The following is an 8,238-nucleotide window of genomic DNA, read 5'->3' as shown; positions in this document are numbered from 1 at the left end:
AGGATGCAAAAGCTGCTGGTGGTGCTGTGTAATTAATTCCTTCTAACATATACAAGTAGCAAAATAAAAACTTTAAGCCCTATGTTGTATGTTTCTTGTTTGCATATGATCAAGAAGATCAAGGTTAATACTGGGTCAAAATTAATCTTACTCACTTACTCAGTTGGTCCACTTGGAAATCTAATGAAGTATCTTTTGCAATTTTGAATCTCTGAAAGTCTTCACACAGAAATGAACTTCATTCATTAAAAAAGAAACTAACAGAGAGACACAAGCATAAACTCAGTATAAAGGAACTCACACTGGTGATAAAATTCTGGTCAGAAATATAGTGTTTAGATTTTCAGGTTTAAACAACAGGTTTGTATATTGGCAGCAATAACTGCAAGCAGTTTCGATCAACAAAAGATACTAAGTAAATAACTAAGTAAATAATCTTAGCACTGCAGGTAAATTGTTCACTTTATAAAAGTGAACAATCAATCATTGCATAGTAGCTCACCGGAAACTTCATATCTCCTATTCCCAGCACAGCAGGATTTGCTGATGTTAAGCACCAAGCAAATCTATACTGAAAATGGCACTGCTTCTTAACCAATTCATAAGGTCTTTGATACAAAATGTATATACATTAATCAGAATAAATATATTAATAAATTCTAACAAATCTTCCATCTTAAAAAGCAAAATAAAAGTGATGCAAAGCAATGAGTCATTTGGATAAAACAGCTCATTTTATCAGTTCCATAATTTCACTGCAGTTTATTCAAACAGAGAATACTTTAAAGATCAGAAAGGGTCTCTGTCTCACCACACTTGTCTTTTTCAGTTATATGGTAATCATATTTTCCTATTTTATCACTTGCTGCCCATAAACAAACTAAAATATCTCTTGAAGTCACTTGGATTCTCTATTTTAATCTCTTTCTAAGGAAATGTATTTATGGGTGTTAGAAACCTATTGTTTCAGTTTCTGAAGCCTTGTCTTGATTTCCTCGGTGACCACTGATAAGAACTTATTTAATTTCAGCTGTCAATTTTTGCTTATGGTGCTTTAGAGAGAGAAAGGTCTCCTGAATTGATCTTCATTGTTTTTTGAATCCATGTCTCTCAATTCAGCTAAGAGTTAATTTCTGAAGAGCTAAATGTGGGCCAAATCCTAACTTTCTTTCTGAATACAAGTTTTGCTCTGACAAACATTTCACTGCTTTTAGCAGTGTTCATCCAGAATAAGACCAAGACCTGTAGGTATAAGGGACCTGCACTGAACTTGGAATGATTGGTCTCCTCAGCACCATAGCAAGCTCTCTGAGAAGTGGAGAGATTGCAGGTGATAACAGGGAAATAAGTGAATTATAGATGACTATCCTTTGCGTTCTGTGATGAAGAACTGATAGAGACCTCATCTCAGTGAAGAATTAAGTAGGAGCACTGCTGAGAGGACTTCTTGAGGCACCATTGGCAATACAGCGCATGGTACAAGACTAGAGAGCAGCAACCCCCCCTCCCTTCTGCCTGTCCTGGAAGATTCCTGTGCTGGAGTCTCAGGTTGCTCTGGCTCAAATGCAAGGCTTCAGTGAAATCTTAGCACATCTTTAATTAACTAATGCCTCTGTGATCTAGCCTGTTTTTGTTTTTCTGCCTCCCTCAGACCTGTTTTTCATCTCTGCAGTTTAGCTCGCCCCCTGCTGTCTTCTGTAACAGTGCACTTGTCCTCAGGAGGAGCTGGATCAGACTCGGGTTAGAGGATGAGCCTGGTTATGTCCCAGGACAAATAGAAACTGTGAGTGGCCTCTTGAAAAACTCAACTGTTCCTGGCATCTGGTGCTTAGAAAAAGAAAGCAAAATAAATTGTATTATTTTCCTAATAGATTGAATACAGCAGTTGCATCTGTTCTGTTGGTGATGCTTTTATCAGAAAGTTGTAATTTATGTGTATATCAGAAGCAGTCAGAAACTCTTTTCTCACCACCCTAAAAAAAAAAAAAAAAGAAGAAACAATTTCCATTTAATTTTCAAAGCAAAATGATTCTGAATTGAAATGAAAGAAAAGGGGTCTGTGGAAATATGCAACAGGGTTTGCTGACAAATGTGTGTAAGAGTTACATCCTTGCCCCCAAACTCATGAACTCAGGCTTTAAATAGCAAGTACATTTGATCTCTTACATGTATGGGCTTTGCAAGTAATCTAAACGTCCATGCTATTTAAAAACATTACAGGAGTATTATGCATCCTATGATGGTAGAAAAATAAAATGATAAAAGCTTATTCCAAATGTGCCAGAAAATCTAACATTTTTCAAAATCTTATTAAAAAGCTTATAAAGTTCAGTGTAATTTTTCCTCCTATTCTTTTTGAACTATGTTGTGATTTCCATAATTATTTACAACATATGCAAAGGCATATATTCTCTTCAATTACAACTTGAACTGTGTCGTGGTTTAACCTCAGCCAGCAACTAAGCACCACACAGCTGCTCGCTCACTCTCCCCTCACAGTGGGATGGGGGAGAGAATTGGAAGGGTAAAAGTGAGAAAATGCGTGGGTTGAGATAAAGACAGTTTAATAGGTAAAGCAAAAGCTGCACACGCAAGCAAAGCAAAACAAGGAATTCCTTCACTCCTTCCCATCGGCAGGCAGGTGTTCAGCCATCTCCAGGAAAGCAGGGCTCCATCACGCGTAACGGTTACTTGGGAAGACAAATGCCATCACTCCAAACGTCCCCCCTTCCTTCTTCTTCCCCCAGCTTTATATACTGAGCATGACGTCACATGGTATGGAATATCCCTTTGGTCAGTTTGGGTCAGCTGTCCTGGCTGTGCCCCCTCCCAGCTTCTTGTGCACCTCCAGCCTTCTCAGTTGGTAGAGCATGGGAAACTAAAAAGTCCTTGACTAGTGTAAGCATTACCTAGGAACGACTAAAACATTTGTGTGTTATCAACATTATTCTCCTCCTAAATCCAAAACACAGCACTGTACCAGCTCCTAGGAAGGAAATTAACTCTATCCCTGCCGAAACCAGGACAAACTGTAGTTTAGCTTTTTTTTCTGTCATTTAAGTTGTGTTAAAGTAGGAAAAAGAGTGTCAATGCTCTTTTTCATCTAATCTGATAATTTTCATGTTTGTACAGATACAGAAGGTCTGGTACAATGAGATTGCTTGCCTAATAAGACACATAAACATATTTCAAAACTGGTCATAGGACCTTTGTTTTTCTGTTCAGATTTTGTTCATGTTGTCTTTCATCTGTACTCGTTACATCAGAGTATTTAGCAGGGAAAGACCTTCTGCTCCTTGAGTCATCCGCTGTGATAGATAACCCAGTCATATAAGTTATTTTGTGAACAAATTAAAGTTTATCATTAAAGTAATTTTTGCATCCCCTTTGTCCGTCCGTCCGTCCGTCCTTCCTTCCTTCCTTCCTTCCTTCCTTCCTTCCTTCCTTCCTTCCTTCCCATTTATAACCTTTCACCACATCATTGTCACTGATATACTACTAATATATTTTCAATACTCTTTAATTTCTAGGCTAAATAATAAGCTTAATAATAGATTTATTAAAAATATTAATTTATTTGATACCCAATTTCTAATAATATTTTTCTTCTACCAAAATTTCCCTTTTATTCCTAGCGTTTATTTCCCACATGATTACAGCCCTTCGTTTTCTTTCTTCTTTGCCCCTTTTTTGCTTGCCAGCATTTCTTTCCTCCCCTTCTCCCCCTCCTCTCCTAGTGGCTCTGATGCATTCCAGATTCATCTTCCAGGATTACGTGAATCTGATTGCTAACTGATCAGGGCTTCAGGAAGCACAACAGATTAAACCAACAGGAATCTACTTCTAAGAATGGTTCATTCACCATAAATTGTCAACAATATGCAGCAAAGGTAAGTCGCAATGGGCCAGCTCTAAGGATGTGACTAGTATATTTTTTTTTGCCTGTAAGAGGAACAGAGAATCCTTGAAAAAATAATGTTTTCCTTATTATCCTTTATGTGATAAAATAAGATAGAGTGAAAAAGTGAATCAATTCTGTGAGGCAGCAGAGTAAGGCTAAGCTATTGGCTATGCAAAGTGCTTTGAAATCTTCCACCAAGCCCTATTAAATGACCGGTAACTGCAAGAGGTAAGCATTCAGCGCTTCTTCCCAGTGTTAGGTCAATAAAAGTTAGTCTTCTGTTTAAATTCATCTATCCTCTGGTCATGGAGGCAAAATAATCTAAAGCACTAGGAAAATTTTAAATGTTTCATTATTCTATGATAAAACCCTTTGAATTCATTAAGATTCCACTGTCCATATCTTAAGAAGTCTCATTCTTAAAAAGTCTCATTCACAGTAAACCTTACATTGTCTCCTTTCTCATGTGATTCTGGAGGAGCCCTTCTCGAGTATTCCCCTTCCTTTGAGTGGAGCACTCTAAAGATAATGCATTATTTAAAATAAGTAGATAGATGTCTTATAGTACTTGATGACTCCTAGTGCGATTGCTTTTTAATACTAATGTTTATTATTTCTAGTGCTGCTGACTGGGTAAGGTGAATGTCTCACTGGCTTTTTCACATTTTCTTTTGATTTTGTCTTAGACATATCTACTCAAATGTGCTTAGTAAATGAAAAAAAAAACAACAACTAAACCCTGAGATCCAGAGGCATTTATATGCCAGAAACATCAGCTGACTGAACAGTTTATGAACAAATGGAAGAGAGTCCAGTGCCATAATCCTTAACACACCCATGTGGCATTTACTGATGTAAATATTCCCACCTACTTCAATGGCACTTCACTATGAAAGCTTGGGTTAATAACTACTACTTAGCCCAAGTAAAGGTTATAGTATAGAGTCCTCTGTTAGAAGTATGTGAAATATCAAGGGAAGTAGGCAAACAATTGGCTGCCACAAAGGGCTGAACCTTTTACAGTCAGGGTATGGTTTGACATAGATTTCTTTAACCAGTTTCATTTCTGCCATTTACAGCTGCCCTGGCACTTCCAGCCCCAGTTATTTCCACTGATACAGCTATCTGTGGGGAATGAGATTAGGGAATTGGCTCAATTTAAAAATACTTTTTGTTTCCCTTTTTTCTTCCTCTCCAAATTTTCATGAAGACCAGCTCCTTCACCTGGCAATTCTGGAGCCTCCAAAAAATCCTACTGGCACAGTTGGTGGTACAGAAGGAAGGCTGTGTGGAGGGTTTGGAGGCTGCTTACTATTTGAACTGTGGCCAAAAGAAATCCATGTCAAATCATAATCTTATCTATAACCAAGGTAGGAAGAGCAGCTGTCATAAATAAGTAAATAAACAAACAAACAAATAAATATGTCATAAACTCAGTTACCTAAATTAACTCACTAGCTTTGCAATATGAAACACCTCGCACATAAGATGTACAGGGACAAAAATCAGTATGTACTCATTTTATGCATTGTTACTTTGCACATCTTAATGAAATTAAAACAAAAGTCTTAAAATCTATATAAAGGCATCTTTTTTACACCTATTTAGGTGATAAAAGTTCCTGAAAATAAAGCTCTTAGAAGTTCCTATTAATTTAATTGGGCTTAAACATAAACAGGAACTTGACTTTAATCATCCCTTTTGGAAAATTATGACTCATATCTTAAAAATTAAGGTTGTAGTTTGTTGATTTAGTCCTCTTTTCTAACTTTTTAATGTGTTTGTTCTTTTACAGAAGAAGCAGCCCATGATAGATAAGGTATGGTACCCTACAGGGAAGTCTGGACATACAAGCTCTGATTGAAGTAAGAAAAAAAGGAAAAAAAACCCCAACCAAATCTGAGGATGCTTATCTGTATATCTCACATTTTGGAAGATTGCAAGCCATGACATATATCAATAAAATTTGATGCAATTGCTCTTTGAAAACTGGAAACCCAGAATTCCATGTGTGTTGTGTACCTTTGTCAAGAAAGTTTGCTTTACAAAATAAAAGCTGTTAAACTACATTTCAACCTGACAGAAAAAGTAGCCAGCTTAATGAAATAAGTACTCTGTGATCTAGAGCAGATCCACATCTTTATTGTACATGACATGATTCTGAATTCACAATGTGCTAAGTTTTTAAAGTTACATTGTAAATGATAAAATACCCAAAATATAATTGGAGAGAAATCAAAAAATGTTTTATGCAATAAACAATCAGTCCTTCATCTGAGTGCTAATCTATTAAATATCAAGAGGTAGCTTGCTTCAGAATTGTAGTCAGCTGGAAAATAAAATACTCCCATCACCCGGTTGCCTCTTATTATTGGATCATTCAGTAAGGAGGTATTCATAAAATACATGTCTGGAAGAAGTGTAGCTTAAAAATAAATCTAAAATACATGGGTTATGAAATGCCTAATAAGAAAACAGCAAGATCTTAAACTTTTATAAGTAACCATGCACAGATGTTAGAATCAGATACTATGTAAATGTATTTTGACTCAACCTAAAGTTTATTACTTAATCTTTTTTAGCGAGCCATCAGAATACAGTAGTATTACCAGCATTATATGTTGAAACATTTTAATGTTGATGTCCATTTGCCACTCTTATTTTCAGTGTTGTCCAGGACTTCCCAGTAACTAACTTCAACCTCAAATTGAAAATCAAATTACTGTAAGAGAGAGGCTTTTCTCCTTCCACTTCTTTAGTAATAAAACCATCAGTAACCCTATTCCACAGCCATCTGGCTCTTGTTAGAGTCACATAGCTGAACTGGTACAAAACATTCTTTTGTATTAAAGATATGGAAAGACTTTAAAGAAAAGCTTAGTTTGAGCCATGAATAAATAAAGGAGATACTTTTTTTCCTCTCTCCTTTTTTTTTTCCCCTTTTTTTTTTTTTCTTTTTTTTTTAATATATTCTGCCAGATCATTTGCTTCTACTTTCAGGCAAGAAGCAAGTGTGTAGAAAGTAGGAGTTTATTTTTTCCAGAGGAAGAATAGGGCAAACCTTCTTTAGTGGAAATAGAGTAGAAGAGAATACACTACTTCAGTTGGAAGGGACCTAAAATGATCAGCTAGTCCAACTGCATGACCAATGCAGGGCTGACCAAAAGATAAAGCATGTTATTAAGGACATTGTCCAAATGCCTCTTAAACACTGACTGGCTTGGAGCATTGACCACTTCTCTAGGAAGCCTGTTCCTGTGTTTGACCACCCTCTCAGTAAAGAAATGCTTCCTAATGTCAAGTCCAAACCTCCTCGGGTGCAGCTTTGAACCATTCCCCTGACTCCCATCACTGGATACCAGGGAGAAGAGATCAGCGCCTCCCTCTCCATTTCCCCTCCTCAGCAAGCTGTAGAAAGCAATGAGGTCGCCCCTCAGCCTCCTTTTCTCCAAACTAGATAAACCCAAAGTCCTTAGCTGGTCCTCATAGGATGTGCCTTCCAGCCCTTTCACCAGCTTTGTTGCCCTCCTCTGGATGTGTTCAAGGACCTGAACATCCTTCTTAAATGGTGGGGCCCAGAATACTGCACACAGTATTCAAGTTGAGGCCGCACCAACACTAAATACAGCGGGATAATCCCCTCTTCTAACTGGCTGGTTATACTGTGTTTGATGCACCCCAAGATGTGGTTTGCCCTCTTGGCTGCCAGGGCACGCTGCTGTCTCATATTGAGCCTGCTGTTGAACAGCATCCCCAGACCCCTTCCTGCAGGGCTGCTCTCCAGCCACTCCTCTCTCAGTTTACACTTGGGTCTGGCATTACTCCATCCCAAGTGCAGAATCCAGCATTTGTTCTTGTTAAACTTCATACCAGTAGTGACCGCCCAATGCTCCAATCTATCTAGATCCCTCTGCAAGGCCCCTTGTTGACTCTCAAGAGAGTCAACAGCACCTCCCAGTTTGGTATCATTAGCAAACTTGCTAATGGTGCATTCAACTCCTGTATACAGACCATTGATAAACACCTTCCCTTAATCCACTGAGTGGGTGACCTTATCATAGAAAGATATTAAATTAGACAGGACTTTTCCTTCGTAAACCCAACTTGACTCTGCTTGATGATTACATTGTTCTTCAAATGCCTTTCAATAGTACCCAGTATAATCTTCTCCATAATTTTTCCAGGGACTGAGGTTAGACTAACAGGTCTGTAGTTCCCTGGGTCTTCCCTCATGCTCTTTTTGTACATTGGAATAACATTGGCTAGCTTCCAGTCAGCAGAGACCTCCCCAGACTCCCAAGACCTTTGGTAGGTAATTGAGAGGGGTTCTGCTGTAA

The 8,238-nt window shown here is 37.9% G+C and overlaps 1 long non-coding RNA gene across 1 annotated transcript; it reads left to right on the top strand.

Moving 5' to 3' along the window:
* Positions 1-1,680: 1,680 nt before the first annotated feature.
* On the top strand, positions 1,681-5,868 carry LOC143157330 (uncharacterized). Its single transcript, XR_012994761.1, has 3 exons — positions 1,681-1,783; positions 3,770-3,890; positions 5,697-5,868. It is a non-coding gene; the product is annotated as an uncharacterized LOC143157330 (long non-coding RNA).
* Positions 5,869-8,238: the final 2,370 nt, after the last annotated feature.

This window comes from Aptenodytes patagonicus, chromosome 2 (assembly GCF_965638725.1).
Source record: "Aptenodytes patagonicus chromosome 2, bAptPat1.pri.cur, whole genome shotgun sequence".
NCBI lineage: Eukaryota > Metazoa > Chordata > Aves > Sphenisciformes > Spheniscidae > Aptenodytes > Aptenodytes patagonicus.
The sequence above is the reverse complement of the archived record's forward strand: the minus strand, read 5'-3'. Positions and strand labels throughout refer to the sequence as shown.